Genomic DNA, 16,761 nt, shown 5'->3' with positions numbered 1-16,761 from the left:
TGCAAATTCAAATATATTGTGGTCATTTGCATTATGAGCTGATCTGCTAACTAGAAAAATAATGTGATAACTGTACAGTTCAAACAGCTGTCACCAAACATTACTGAATTTGAGGATGCTTAACACTGACATATGACTATTGCAATTACATTTCTGAAGCTATGTCGTACCGTGTACGTAGCAAAAATGCCTGACACATGAACCAATGCTTTTTGTGTTGGAATATGTGACACATGGCTCTGAATGACATATCAAATAAGTTTTACACCATCTGTAACTGTGCACCTTTGTGGCTGACTGGCCTTAAAGGTGTCTGTGGGCCAGAGTACTTCCCTAATGGACCTTAATGGGTTTTATGGTGCACTGCAGGCTTCTAATGGGGTAGCATGTCTGATGGGGATGCTGCACTCTGGTCCTCCTGGGCCCTGTCTAGGTTCCTAATGTGACCTGAAGAGAAGAATACATAATGTATCACTGTCTCTCTAAGTCAGATGTTAATACCCAGAGTTAAAGAAAGTGGAGACTTTTGGGGGGTGAAAACAGGGAGGCTATGAGATTGTGCAAGAGCAAAAGACACGGAAAGAGAAGCCCAGAAGTTAAAGCAGCGGGAGAAAAAAATAGCATGGCATATTATTGAGGGACACTTTGGTGCTAAGCTGCTTATTGATAAAAGCACTAATCTGCCTGGCAGAAGGTAAGGAGGCTGGGGTGTGTGGTGATATAATATCTCAGCTAAAGGCAATGCCATCAGGGAGCTGAGCCTCCACACAGCTTTACCTAAAGGAGTTACTCATTTTATTTTATTTTATTTTTTTACATAAAAGACGGAATCTTACCATGTGCCACTCGCAGAACCACGTATGCGCCTGAGGAAAAATGAGAGCAGATCATTGTGAACCACTGGCTTTTCATCAGACATTTCATCAGAATTGATCGATAGGGAGAGCCCATCACTTTTTAATACCTATATAGATCACTAGCATCACTTTAATTATTTTGCCTCTACATCAAAGAGCAAGTCAGCATTGCCGGGCATTTTGATGACATCAAGGGGGCTCATGGTTGGCAGTCAGGGCGAGCTGCATAGAAAGTTCAGTTAGAGTTGCCATTCATCAGAAAGACTTTAGTATGTGTCCTTTGCCCTTAAGTCAATATGTTGTTAAATAAAACAAATGTTTAATGCATAATCACTACATTAAAGCTGACATGATGCATGAAACAGTATTCATCAAAAGTGACTATTACCTGTTAAAAAATCATGGTTGGGGCAAATAAAATCTACCACTGGAACCTCACATGGTTACCAGGAATCCTCTTTTATTTAATATTTGGAATGTTTAGTATGTCATTGGCAACATAACTGGGATATTTATCTTGGTTTAGGGTTGCATTTCATGATCTGGTTCCCGACTGGCACAATACCCAGACACGTTGAGCTCCGACGCTAACGAATCTCTTAGCGACCCTGTTATCTCTCCTCCTCATTCTTTATCAGCAAAGACCAGAGTTGACAACGTGCAGGTAACGCATTTCTCAGACTTCTCATTTACAGCCGGCGCTGCCCGTTGCTTTTGTCTGTTGGTTAATGAGCTCTCTCCAACCGCTGACTGTACTCTGCCAAAGATTGTTTGTGAGCAAAAATACACATTACAGAGTGAACCGATTTTTTGTGGAGGGGACTCTTCTCTAGAGAAAAAAATGTAGCTAATAGCTGTACTTTATAAACAGAGGAGTCCCAGGTAAACTTTTATTCTATATGTACAGTATATGTTGCACAAATTCACCTTATAGTTCTGAATCAAGATCTCCTAATTTAGATCAAATAGCTTGTGAAAGATCAGGTGTACAAGTCAGATCAATATCAGTCAATCAATCAACAATCAACATTTCATATCTTCTGCTGCTCAAGTTGTATAGCTACAGGTTATGGAAGTGTATTAGGCTAGCCTAATTCATGTTAATGTTGATTAATTAATTAATAATAAAAACTTTCTAGCTTCTCGCCCAAAAACAGGTGATCACACAGTGATCAGTGAAAATGTAGTTACTTGCAAATTATGTAAGCCAAACATAAGGATATCGATATTAATATTGATGAGGGATTTGAAAGAATTTGGATTTGACAAGTGGATTTGATTCTGGATTCAGATTCAAGAAAAATTCTTAGTTGGAGACACTCTCTGTAACCTGCTGTTGAAATGTTTGTTACCTTGCCATGTTGCACCACTTCTGATGTGTGTTGCAACTAAAAGGTGTTCAAACCAACAGGCCAACTGGAAGTAACACGTTTTACACTATGTTACTATTTTCATGCACCAAAATCAACAGCATAAGCCTAGTGGTATCACACTTCCTTTAACATCTGTCACTGCAGAGAACAGTGAAACCGAGTTACACGTCAGCTTTGCAGGTAACAGAGTGAAAAGACTACAGATAGCAGTAGACGTGTATGCTAATTATGCTTTATATCCTAAGAATAATACTACTCCCTCCTGTCTTAGCCTGTTATCTACACCTGCCAATCCTGCCACAGGCTGGGTCAGCCAATCTCAGAGAGCCAATTCTAATCATTCGATCTAAGAGTGAGGTGCAAATGGAATCAATCCTTCTGTCCTAGTTCAAGGGATGGTTCTCTCATTAGGGCAAGCCTGTTAATTGAAGTAATTTGCCTCTCTGCTGTCTCTCTTGCCCTTACCATGTTGATCATCCCTCTAGTTAGAGGCTTTTCCTATCGGGAGCATTCTGAATCAATACCTACTCTGTTACCTAGGGTGGTGGGAAATCTCTAAATATTATCTGCTGTGTCTCTGTGCTGCTGACAAAGTGTTTACAACTCATCTCCAACATGTTCTGACAATACAATTGCTTTTCTAATTGTTATTTGAGTTCATTTATTTCAAATTCATTAAAAAAAAATAAGAAAGACCTGAGATTACACAGGAGACTTACTGTATTTTGTTACAACTTCTTTAAGTACTAGTCTTCAACTAATGTTACTTGGTGTCTGGGAATCCAATCTCACATTTCTTACCTTCAAGAGAGTTAAACAAATTCAGAAATTCTTAACATGGAGTACTGTATATTTAAACAACTACAATAAACAAAGAATCAACAGTAAGTAACTACATGCGGCATATATACAGACCATCCTGTCCAGTACTGTAATTGTTGTCAATCAGGGACATAAAATGTTATTCCTAATGTAATTTCAATATCTCTGTAATTTCTATAGTCATTTCTGTGTTGAATCCATTTTTAGTACAAGCCCAATTGACACTTTTAAGCCCTGCTGAATACATAAACCCTGGCGTGTCCAACTTCACATCATGTTCCATGGATTCTGACTTTGAATTAAGTCAATTTTTAATCTTCTCTCCTTAACTACCTGGAACCCACCAATAAGTCTGGCACTCCTACTAGTCTATAAATCTTCATGCTAATGAGCATCACATACATCAAATACTGTAGGATTTGACTTGTTAAGTCACAAGAACTTAAAGAAACGTTGTCCCTCCCAAGATTGGACAGCTGATTGGCCTCTGAATAATTAGGATGCATCCTGATATTTAGGCACTCCAGTCTTTAAGCGAACATGAAACAAGACAGTATCAGAAGGAAACAAGGTGGGTGCCAATAAATTGGAAATGTGCTGACTGAGTATAGCAGGCAGCCTGTGCACCCAGCGTTTCCGCTTAAGCCTTGATTATTGAGCTGTGCCATCTTTTATATTGTGCAGAGCCAGATCGTACAGCTGACATCCGTCTACTGTAACTCAAGGTAACATACACCCTCTCTACCCTGGCAAGATACTTCAAAGGATGTCTGAGGATGTTATGGGAATATTTTTGGCCTCAATCTCCACCTGCCTAGCGCGGTTTTTAATAGCAATGAGCAGACACACCAAGGAAGATATGAAGGGGTGGAGTTTAAGGATTTTAGGCTTGAGCCCACTCGACTTATGCAGTGAAATTACTAGAGCAGTAAAATGAAAGTAATATTCAAGGCAGATCAGTTTGTTGTAGCTGTATCCATTTTGTCAGTTAAAATGTGGTCATTGTGGTCCTTGGCTTACACATTGGTTATTTCTCATCTGTGTATATATTATGCGGAAAGAAAGAAGGAGATCATTTGGTATTGTAAACCTATTATTTCCCAGGCTTCCACGATTCAAATACACATTTACTCTTTTTCCTCATTCATTTTAGGGGACAGTTTCATTTCCAGAGGTAGGGGTGTGAGTTTGCAAAAAAAATAATACATCTAGGTTTTGGATTACATTTCTTTGCAGTGTTGCTTCTGCCGTTGTTATTCAATTCAATTCAATTCAATTTTATTTATAGTATCAAATCATAACAAAAGTTATCTCGAGACACTTTACAGATAGAGTAGGTCTAGACCACACTCTATAAATTCCAAAACCCCAACAATTACAGTAATTCCCTCAAGAGCAAGCATTAGCAGTGGCTATTGCGACAGTGGCAAGAAAAAACTCCCTTTTAGGAAGAAACCTCGGCAGACCCAGACTCTTGGTAGGCGGTGTCTGACGGGCCGGTTGGGGGCGTGATGAACAGTGGTGATAACAGTCACATTAGAAGTCACAGTGACTTCGAAGGTTATCGTGGAAGTTCATGTCATAGCAGGGCACATCGTGTCATACTGAGTAGTGCAGTCTCCTATACCGGATCCTGACTACTCTGTGCATAGGAACATCACAGCAGGGCATTGCGGGATGTAACGTGGCACTGCAGTTATCTTGGCTAACTATTTTTGTCAATGAGCTAAATGTCTAAACAAGATGCATGTCCGTCTGTAATGCAGCTTGGCAGCTATGGCAGGTCAGGGACCTTGTGAAAATGAACAACAGAAATCTATCTGACATACTAAATATATGTTGTTGTAGAATACTGTAAATTAATGAGTGTGGTTTACCAACTTGGCTATTGAGCAATAAGAGATTGAAGGATGTTTTAGAGACAGCTGCGCTACTAACCCAAAGCCTAATCTATAGAACACTGCCACAAAGATTTAGCGAAGACACTCCTTCTCTTGTCAAGGCTGGACTGGCCACCTGGCCGACCGAGCACTTTCCCGGTGGGCCAAAGTGCCTTTTGGGCTGACACAAGCATAGCATTTTCTGAATTGACACTTGGCTGGCCCAATCACATATTTAAAACCCACCCCCTTTGGGCTCAGTGCATTCATTAAACAGCACATCTGCAAAACAAACCAAACCAAAAAAAAAAAAAAAAAAAAAGAGTGCCAAAATGGATGAGACAAAACGCAAGGGAGGTGCGGAAGAATTGCGGATAGCCCCGGACTTTTTAGACCCTTTTAGTGACTTTCTTCTCAGAGTAATCTCAGCGGCTCTTGTGAGAGCAGCACATCGTCTCTCCCTCCCTCTCCTCTCTTGCCATGCGCACGCAGGCAGCAGTGAGTTACTATGGTTACGGGAATCTGCGTCGCCAAGTCATTTTGTGGTAAGCCTGTCATAACGTAAGCCTATGTGAAAATCCCAAAAAACTAAATATGTGTGAATGTACGATAGTCTTCGTAACATTACAGCCTGAAATAAATCTATGTGTATACAATATTAAAGGCATGGTTGTCCCCCCTCAATATTTAGAACACATATTGTGCACCCCTCCCCAATAAAAATGGGAAAGTAGCAGAAAGGACTAACCCAAATGCTTCAAAGCTTCTAGCGTTGCCATGGTAATTGACGTCCAAATCAGCATTGTGGCTTTATTTATTTATTTTTTTATTGTTGTTATTTCTCACTTTGTTGTGCTGTAGCCAACAGACAAAGTTAAAAGTCCAGTTATGAAAGACATGGATCAAAGATTTTTGGCTGTGTTTTAGTTGTTAAAAATGCATTCATCCTCATAAGAATTTCATATCTATATTTCACATACAGAGCCTGGCCGGCTCGATCTGCTCTACACAAGAAGTACAAGCATTGTCTAGAGTGGCTGCGATCAGCTGTGGAATCCAACCGTGGCTGGCAACTGTGGCCATCATGGAATCTAAAGACAGAGAAGTTGATGCCATTCATTTTAAATCAATTCATTATTTTATTTAGTGTTTGAAGTTGATGTGAATATGTATGTGTGTGAATAGCCCACATCATTTCAGGATGTGTAAAGTATATTTTATTATGCTTTAACTTAATTAAGGACGCCAGGAGAAGTTGCAAGTTCAGTCTTCTCGTTCAGCCATTCTAAACAAAATGAAATTAGAAGCATATTTTAAGGTGATGTTTCAGCAGAAAATAATAAAAAAAAGTCTCTGGAGTCTTTGGCTTCATTTTCTAATGGTAAAGAAAGTAAGACTGGATGGGAGCAGCTCAAACACTAACAACCCAGGAGTATACCAATGTAATTCAACAGTGTATGCAGGGAATTTCATTTTTTCAGTTTTCTTACAGACACATGTGGATGACACTCGGCTTACTGTTGTACTGACAATATAAGCACCAAGGTCTTGTTCAGTCAAAGGTACATTAAGTTATACTTTGTATTATATGACCTGCAGCTGAGTCCTTTAACTAGCAACTAAATAAACATACATGCACACTTTCTAATATGCATCTCTCATAGAGTCTGATTCTCATTCACAAACTCTTGCATTGCTTTTTTTATGCAGACTGCAATCTTAGCACAGCACACGCAGTACACACACATGACATCACATTTACCAAGAGTCGAGTCCTGGTGCTCCCTGCATCATGTCGCTCTCTTTCAGGCTCCGTTTCAGGCACAGCTTCACACTGTCTCTCTCTTGTCTCAGTGTATTCAGGAATTTTCCTTTCTCTGTCAGTCCTCCCCTGCCCACAGTTCCCCTCCACTGTAGATCGACTAACCCTATCACCTGTCTACCGAGCTGCTCCTCATCAGCAATTAGTCCCAGTATTTGTACTGTAGAGGGCTTCTCACTGCCAGCTCATGTTACCTCAGTCCAGCCATGTCTCTTGTAACCTGAATGCCTGACTTCCAGTAGTTGATACCCTGCCCATCTGCCAGTTCTACTTAAATTACCCTTCAACCACACTGCTGTACATTGGTGTCTGCAATTGAGTCCAACTTTATGTGTCAGTTACCTTAATGGTGACAGTATAATTTGGCCAAACTATAGACCTAGCAGTATTTACTATGGAAGGGAGGGGGGATATAGATGATTGTTAGTAACAAGTCCACTTACAATTTTGTACCCTTGCGTTATGTGCCTTCTCCAATAGTGCAAGATTCCCAATTAAAATCAAACCAAGCTTCCGCCTGAGAATCGACTCATGTCATCTTCATGACTATGTTTGATCCAGCAATGCATTGGCTCCATCAACTTTGGATCAAAGAACCATACATTCATTACAGCCTTCTGCTCTTAGTACGGCCTCTAAGTATTTGTTTCCAGTTTTCAGAAACTTCCCCTTATCAAAGTTTCTTCCAACAAGCGTTTCGGTTGGTGTTTTAAAATCAATTATGGCATTATGGTTATGTACTCATGCAACCTAGTGTAAATACTTGTTTCTAGAGCTGCAAAGATTAATTGATTATTAGATTAGTTGTCAACTATTAAATTGATTGCCAACTATTTTGATAATCGATTAATCAGTTTGAGTCACTTTTATATCGGAAAAAAAGTAAAACATTATCTGATTCCTGCTTCTTAATGTGAACATTTTTTAGTTTCTTCACTCCTCTGTGACAGTAAACTGAATGTCTTTGAGTTTGGACCAAACAAGACGTCATCTTGGACTTTGGGAAGCACTGATCGCCATTTTTCACCATTGTCTGATATGTTATAGACCAAAAAACTAATTGATTATTTGAGAAATAATACACATTAAAACACAATTGTGAGTTGCAGCCCTAATTGTTTCATTATGAAATTACATAAAATGCAGATTTTCAGATAAAATGAAATATGTTAAATGATGCTGAAAACCCTTCAGGAATAGGCAATAATGCATTATGAAAGCAACCATGGGATGCAGAGTCAGCTAGTGACTGCACCTACATACCCTGATGGTATGTAGGTGTGTATATGTGTGTATATATATATATATATATATATATATATATATATATATATATATATATATATATGTGTGTGTGTGTGTGTGTGTGTGTGTGTGTGTGTACATATAACAACACATTGTTTCCTAGGAAGGTTATATAACTACTAGCAACATTTCTCAGACGTGATATTTTGTAATTATAAAAATGCATCAAGTACTAGGTATACTGTATTGTGAATGAAGGTCATCAGTCTTTTATTATAGTAGGTTTGGCAAGCCAACAAACACACTACAGTACGGGCAAACATTTGGAAATAGTGTTGTTTAGAAGTGAAATAGCAGCAATATTGGTGACTAAACAATATACAGTACTTTCAATACAACGCAGCATACACCACAATGTATTGACTCATACTTTAATGCTATAAAACAGTAAGCAACACTGGCAGTACAAGCAGGGTAAATTATTATTATATTCCAGCATCTACAATGCTTTTTACCTCTCTTCTCTGGGTAATCAGCCAGGGCAAATATGTGGTGCACAAAGAGGTGTGTGTGTGTGTGTGTGTGTGTGTGTGTGTGTGTGTGTGTGTGTGTGTGTGTGTGTGTGTGTGTGTGTGTGTGTGTGTGTGTGTGTGTGTGTGTCTGTGTATCTGTGTGCCGTGCCTGTTTGAAAAATACTGGAAGGCAGATTGGAAACTGAGATAGGAAAACATCAAGAACATAAGTCCGCTGCACTCCTTGCCTTCCCAACTATTCACTGAAATGCAGATGACATATTTTCGATGAATTCTAGGTTTCACTGGTCTTGAGTACAGGTAAGACAGAATAATGTGTTACAGTCTTGCACAGAACAATTGCAAATTTTGCCTCCGGCCTCGTCTGTAATACACCACTGCTGAGTTTAAACAGCAGTACTGGGCTAAATTGGGCTAATCCGAGCTCAAAGGGATGCCTAAAGTTCACAAAGTGTGTGCCCTGCTTAACAATGAAGAAGGTTAATTATAACTGCTCCGCAGCGATGGTCGGGGCTGAGCATTTTAAACTCAGAGGGAAGGTGTCCAAAGTACAATGGCTGATTTTGTATAAGATGTGACATTGTGACCATTGAGCTTTGAACTCGCAATCTTAGAGTCCAAAGGAAAACATTGATCTCAGTGAGCTATTATTCAGGTGATGACTCAGGTAATGAGCTATTTGGGTTATATTTTATTGAGTCAGCCTGGGTTGACTCAATAACATGACTTTCCTTAACTGGACTGATTATTAATCAGAATCAGGTGTGTTAATGCATACACACATTGAAAATACGCAGGGCGGTTGTTAACAGCCCAATGCCTGATTAGATATATGTATGATCATCTTGCAACACCAGGTGCTCAAACTCACAACCATTGAGGCCGTAGGCAGTTTCTGATCTCAGCGAGCTATTATCTGGGTGATGTCACAAGTGGCTTCGTAACACCTAGCAGTAAAACGTTTTAAAGCACTGTGGGCTCAATTTTTGATAAATCCAAAAATTTGAACGGTAAATTTGTGGAGAACAGTCTGATGATGAAGTTGCCCAAAACTGTTATCAATTGAAACAAACATGTGGGAGGAGATAGGTTTAAGAAGTTTTGCAGTTTTTGCAAAAAGTAGAGTAATGGACTTTAAAATGGCTACAAGGTAACAGCAGAGCATAGCTTCTGGTCTATTGGGGCTACAGTTTGGCATAAGTTGTGACGTTGTAGCATGCGCGGCTGATTTGTTATGAAGTTTAGAATTTGAGATGGCTGTTGTAGCGCCACCATCAGGACAATTAGCACACAATATACACTAATTAAGTTTAGCATAGGACTGGACTTATGTGCAAAGTTTGTTGAGTTTTCGTGCATTGGTATGGATTTCTTAGGAAGAAGAAAAAGAAGAATAATACAACCCCAAATCAGAAAAAGTTGGGACAGTATGGAAAACACAAATAAAAAAAGAAAGTAGTGATTTCTAAATGTACTTTGACTTGTATTTCATTGCAGACAATGTGAACACAAAATATTTCATGTTTTGTCTGGTCAACTTAATTTCATTTGTAAAGATACATCCTTTCCTGTCATTCAGACCTGCAACACATTCCAAAAAAGGTTGGGACAGGAGCAAATTAGGGCTAGTAATCAGGTAAATTGGTTAAATAATGATGTGATTTGAAACAGGTGATGTCAACAGGTGATTGTAATTATGATTTGGTACAAAAGCAGCATCCAGGAACGGTCTAGTCCTTTAGGAGCAAAGATGGGCCGAGGATCGCCAGTTTACCAACAAATACGTGAGAAAATTATTGAAATGTTTAAAAACAATGTTCCTCAAAGAAAGATAGGAAGACATTTGCTTATTTCACCTTCAACAGTGCATAACATAATTAAAAGATTCAAGGAATGTGGAGGAATTTCAGTGCGTAAAGGACAAGGGCGCAAGCCTAAGCTGAACAACCGTGATCTCCGATCCCTCAGGCGGCACTGCATCAAGAATCGTCATTCATCTATAAGCAATATCACCACATAGGCTCAGGACTACTTTGGCAAACCTTTGTCAAGTACCACAATACGTAGTTACATCAACAAATGCCAGTTAAAACTGTACTGTGCCAAAAGGAAGCCCTATGTTAACCGTGTCCAGAAGCGCCGTCGACTTCTCTGGGCTCGGAGGCATCTGGGATGGACCATCACACAGTGGAAACGTGTACTGTGGTGAGATGAATCAGTATTTCAAGTATTTTTTGGGAGAAATGGACGCCGTGTGCTCCGGACCAAAGAAGAAAAGGATCATCCAGACTGTTACCAGCAACAAGTCCAAAAGCCAGGGTCTGTCATGGTATGGGGTTGTGTCAATGCCCTTAGCAAAGGTAACTTTCACTTCTGTGATGGCACCATTAATGCTGAAAAGTACATAGAGATTTTGGAGCACAATATGCTGCCTTCAAGAAGACATCTTTTCCAGGGACGTCCATGCATATTTCAACAAGATAATGCAAAACCACATTCTGCACACATTACAAAGTCCTGGCTGCGGAGGAAGAGGATACGGGTACTTGACTGGCCTGCCTGCAGTCCCGACCTGTGTCCAATAGAGAATGTGTGGCGCATTTTGAAGCGCAAAATGCGACAACAAAGACCCCGTACTGTTGCCCACCTTAAGACTTGTTTGCAGCAAGAATGGTACACAATTACCTGAAACACTTCAGCACTTGGTGTCTTCAGTCCCTAAACGTCTTTTAAGTGTTGTGAAAAGGAATGGCAACATTACAAAGTGGTAAATGCTTTACTGTTCCAACTTTTTTTGAAATGTGTTGCATTTAATAATAAAAATCATGAGGAACACATTAAATTATGTGCTGTTGTATTCTCTGCAATGAAATACAAGTCAAAGTACATTTAGAAATCACTAATTTCTTTTTTTATTCGTGTTTTCCATACTGTCCCAACTTTTTCTGATTTGGGGTTGTAAAATTTTTTTTAATTAGGTAATTAACTAGGTAACTGCAGACAGGAGATGAACGAGTACCCCACAGGGAGACAACACTCCTCCAATTCTTTTTTTTTTATAAATAAAGCATTAGTGTGATGTGTATATAAAGGATGAATTTCTCGCTTTGCAGGAATTCACGATTTCTAGTTAACCCAGAATTCTCAGTGTGTCATACCACTAACATTGTGTTTTGTTCAAATGCAGGATTCTCATTAAGTGAAGTGTGAAAAAAGGTGCCAGCTCTTTTACCCAAAAGGGCTAATTACCAGCCTTAATGGCTATTGTGAGTCCCTGGTTTCTCCAGCAAGCATCATGCAATATCACACATTCAAAGGTGATGAAGGGGGGGAGGAGGAACTACAAACTACAAAGATAGTTTTTGTAAAGGCGCACAAGCCTTTAGAAATGTAAAGCTTACAATGTAATTTCTAGATATACAATGGTGCAGCAGGATGGCAACTTTGGTGAGACATTCATCTTCCATGATGATTAGAACTCAGAATTTGAATAAACTTGACATCATGTGAATTTAATTGAAGAGATCGCTTACAGGTTTGAACCTGTAGGCATTATCAAACATACATACATTTCTAAAACAATCCCCAAACAGCAACTTTGAATGAGTAAAGGAGTGTGCATGTGTGTGTGCATGTTCATTTTCATGTATTGTAATTTTCATATAATGGTGTTAGATTTCAATCATAATATAGGACCAGATATATGATTACTGGAATTGTCTACAATGCACATGCCATGCTGTGCATCATGCATTTATATTATTCCCGTATTTATAATTATTCCTTTTAACTATCCATACTTTCCTGTATGTAAATGCCTAGCAGGCTCAATAACAAAAGTGTGACATACACCTGAGAGTGGTTTAACTTGCCAAGACCCTGAGGGAAATTCCCAGTGTCCCCACTTTAATTATAATATTACCCAAACAGGTGCATGCAGTATGAAAGCAATTGTAAGGATCTCTGTTCAGCACAGGGAAGCTCCAGCATTCATGTAGAGAGCTCTTCCGTTTGTTTAAATCTAGTGTAGAAACATTTTGGGTTTGTTTGTTTGTATATTTGCACTTGTTAAGGCTTTTTCTTGCTCTGTTTTTTTCTTATCAGACAGTTGAGAAAATGTCTCAGGTCTTTTTTTTCTAGGTGTTGGTATGCTTTTTTTATATTTAGCATCTTCATCAACAGCTTCATCAACATTTAATTAGTGTTGACAAAGGACCACTGATGACAGGAGTGTGTCTATATCTGCCTCATACGGGCCTGCCATCTTTCTCTTCACTCATGATGCAGTGGTACTGCATCTGCAAAGAGGCTTTGGAGCACTTAGAAGCAAAAAGCACTGTCCATGGTTCTGAATTTCATTGGCTCTAGACACATACAGTACATGAAAACTGGTGGTTACAGGTTTCTATTCCTGGCATTTACTGGTTCATTTTTCTTTTGGAACAAACATTTTTAAAAAGATTTATTTTGAATTTGCTATGAGGCAATAGGGTTGGGTACCGAAACCCGCTTCCACTATGGAACTGGTTCCTATGCAAATTTCGGTTCCGACTGAAATATTTTCCCTCTGTCGCTCCGGACAGCGGTAGACTCTTTTTTCTTACTCCCTTTTCTGCCGAGTGGTGCACGTGCCCGCTCTCGGTGTGAAGCGCGTGTCTGCGCTATTCTCAGACAAGCACTCTACAATCCCTGCTGATCAGTGCTGATAGACGGCTTTCTGTACACGCTCCGAAACATACGTAAAAATATCACACTTTCTCTGTAGTCTACCAATACCTAGCTACCGTAAATGTAGGCTACTTTTAAAATGCCATATTTTCCCTCTGGGCTCACCAAAACGGACGTAAAAGCATATTAACATTCACTGCACGTGATCGTTAGTAAACATATTACACTTGCTCTGCTAGTCTATCGTTCAGGACAAAACCCTGTAGCCTGGTGGTTGGGGAGTCTGCCCTTTCTTTCTTAGGTGACTTAGGTTTACTTATATATTTAAGTACTTTACAACGTTAATATATTGTTCAATTAAAATAATTTTCAATTTAAAAAAAACTCCATAAAATAGCCTTTTCTTTTATGTCATTTTTCAGTTTTTCAAGAATCGGTTTAGGAATCGGAATCGTTTTAAAAGTACCGATTCGGCATTGGAATCGTAAAAATCCAAACGGTACCCAACCCTATGAGGCAATGGGTATTTTTTCCCATAAGTGTTTAGAGGCAGTATGTCTATTGTAATATGCTATCTCGGAAACTGCATTTCAAGAATTCTGTGCAAAATTGGGTTAATCTAAAGCAATTAGAGGGCTGAAAAATGCTCTACAGAGTTTTGGGAGAAGATCAAAATGTTTCTGAATTGATAGCAGTACCAGCTTCTAGTGAAGAAAACAAAGCAAATATTGTTTTTCACATAAAGCTGGCACACACTTAAATAATGCTGTGATCAAATTAGGACATCTGTTTGTATTAAGGCACCCACAGAGTATACAGTATTTACATAGTCTGCTATTTTGCCAGGCTGTTCTTAAGGTGTAAATGTTTCTATAAAATGAAAATATCATCTGATGAATACTATAATAATTATTATTATTTTCTAGACAAATCTATTAATGTATGTAATATACAGTATCTAGAGTTAAAAAGGTGCAGCAAACAAGGCTACATAGCACATCTAAATACATTTTAGGGCAGTGATACACCCACACAACACTCTGTCTCTATTATTAGTCTATGTACTATGTCTATTTGTAGTAAAATAATATATATATCCATCACTAACCTACCAAACCTAACACATTTGCACATCCATACATTTGCAAACATATATGTCAAAGAGGGTCCTCTATATGGGCTGTGTGGGTGCATTCTCTAGTCCTTAATCTTTAACTGAGCCCCAATGACTTCATGTCTAACCCCAACCCTTCAAAAAAGATCTAATTTCACATAAACCCTAAAAAACAAGTAATTTAAATAAGTTGGGACTAGGCAAAATATCCTCATATGTGTATGTATATCCAACACAACGTACTCACTAACAATGTCTTAAAGTGCTCATATTATGCTTTTTGGCTTTTCCCCTTTTCTTTATTGTGTTATATATCTTTTTTGTGCATGTAATATGTTTACAAAGTGAAAAAGCCCAAAGGGACTTACCACGAATACTCGTCACTTTGTAACACGTTATAATGCTCGCCTAGCTGCTAGCGTGGCACGCCCTCATACTCTGTTTCTGACTGGCTAGTAGTCCTTACCTAGATACTGCACATGTGCAACTCCCAACAAAGATGGAACAGAAGTGAGATGTCTCACTCGGTAGCTAAAACAGAGAGCTAAACACACAGGGTGAAAAGAGGAGCTGCAGCAATGTGTAGTACAACAAATATATGGTGTTTTTTGAAAATGAAACCATGTAAACCTATTCTGATATAACCTCTAAATACAATTATGAACCTGAAAATGAGCATAATGTGAGCACTTTAAACTAAAACTAGTGCTCACAAACAAGGGAGTACAAGAGCCACACACACACTTTTTACAGTTTCCTGATCAGGCTGCTTTAGTTTGTTGAACATAATGACACAGATTTCACCCAACAATGATTACGGAGAAAATGACATGATAATGCTGCAGATAGTTACAGGGTTAAACTCGATAAGAAGTTTTGAAAACAGTTTGACTAAAAATGCTAATTATATTCAGTGTGCTCATAATCTGTAAACACGCAGGCTGTAACTTTCAGACATCACATCAAGATGTTCAGTACAAACCTAGACACCTGACCACATTGCCAATATTAAAGCCATTGTTGAGTGTAGCACAGTTAATTAAAGCAAGGGCACCACTCTACATCTGTCACATCACTTGGCAGTTACTTTAATTATATATTTTGGTCAATCTGTCCTTCCTGATGTGAGAGGGGATGCCATACATGAGACAACATCTGCTGAGGTATGTCACATGAGCATCAACATCTGTCCATGTTTTTACACAACCTGTCAATCACTTGAGTCATGTCTCATACGCATTTATGTTATCATATTGCGGAAACACAAACACTGTCAAGTGCTGTAAGCTCACATCTGTGCCGCGGTTACAATTAACACGCTTTTTACCAAGCAGCAAATCTACACACAAACGCGGAGATTGGCACAACACACAAATACCCAGACAAACCCTGTGGCTTGCAGTCATTTTGGTCCCTTATGTTGTCCATCAAGGAGACAGTGGTGACTGTTCTCTAAACTGACTCCACCCACAAAGCTTTGTGATCACCTAAGCTGTCAGCTAGCATCTGCTGAAACTACCAACCAGCCAACTGTGATTCTGGCTCTGAAGATATCTCCACAGAAAATGTGTCACCTACACATGTTCAGAACTCAGCTGCATATTTTCCACTTCTATTTTTTACTAATTTTTATGTGTCAAACTTTATCTGCAAAGCCTTGGAGAATGTCAAACTGTTTTGTATGTATGACACTGTGATTTGAAATATGTATATGAAAGTGTCTTTAAGGTTGATGTCAACTCGTCTTGGATGGAAAAAAATTGTATACATCACTGTCAAATATCATCGATAAAGAAAATGATGCCCATTTTTTAATACCACATGAATATTGCATTGATAGAGCTAGTCATTATTGTGTGATTCACAAACAAAGTTATTAATTCAGAGGTGGCGAAAACTATCATTCATGTTAGGTTGCTGTTCACGGGTACAATGCGTTTGTTAGTAGGCAGTCTTTTGATTTGGATGCTCATTGAAGTTATGCAATTCAGTTTTTAACCTCCTGGATGATTTTTTTTTCTCACATAGAATGAAAGTTCAGTACAGTAATTACTGGAAAAAGGGAGATGTATTTTAATAGTCTAGCTAGCTTAATAAACTGATAAGAATGTTATATTATTTAAGGATAATGCTAGTCTGCCTGATCCCCCCTGAACACGCACGCACGCACGCGCACGCACGCGCACACACACACACACACACACACACACACACACACACACACACACACAAATCAACACTTGTCTAGTATAAGACGCACATTCACACACACTTGTACACGACACAGAAACCTAGAGACACAATAGCTTTGTATCCCTAGACTCTTTTCGTAATCCCCTCTAAGTCTATTAATATTTCTGTTTCCATGGCGATTTGAGCCTTGTCAAATGTTGTACAGATAAGAGGAGATAAGAGCATAAGGAGCAGGGAGATAAGAGCAAGTGACC

The 16,761-nt window shown here is 38.9% G+C and overlaps 1 protein-coding gene across 3 annotated transcripts in view; it reads right to left on the bottom strand.

Annotated features, from left to right (window-relative positions):
* pcdh1a (protocadherin 1a) overlaps positions 1–16,761 on the bottom strand; it is a 210,693-nt gene that overhangs the window by 59,531 nt on the left and 134,401 nt on the right. The window lies entirely within an intron of this gene.

Source organism: Perca flavescens, chromosome 13 (assembly GCF_004354835.1).
Source record: "Perca flavescens isolate YP-PL-M2 chromosome 13, PFLA_1.0, whole genome shotgun sequence".
In the NCBI taxonomy this organism is placed as follows: Eukaryota; Metazoa; Chordata; class Actinopteri; order Perciformes; family Percidae; genus Perca; species Perca flavescens.
Note: the sequence above shows the minus strand (reverse complement) of the source record. Positions and strands in the feature narration are given on the sequence as shown.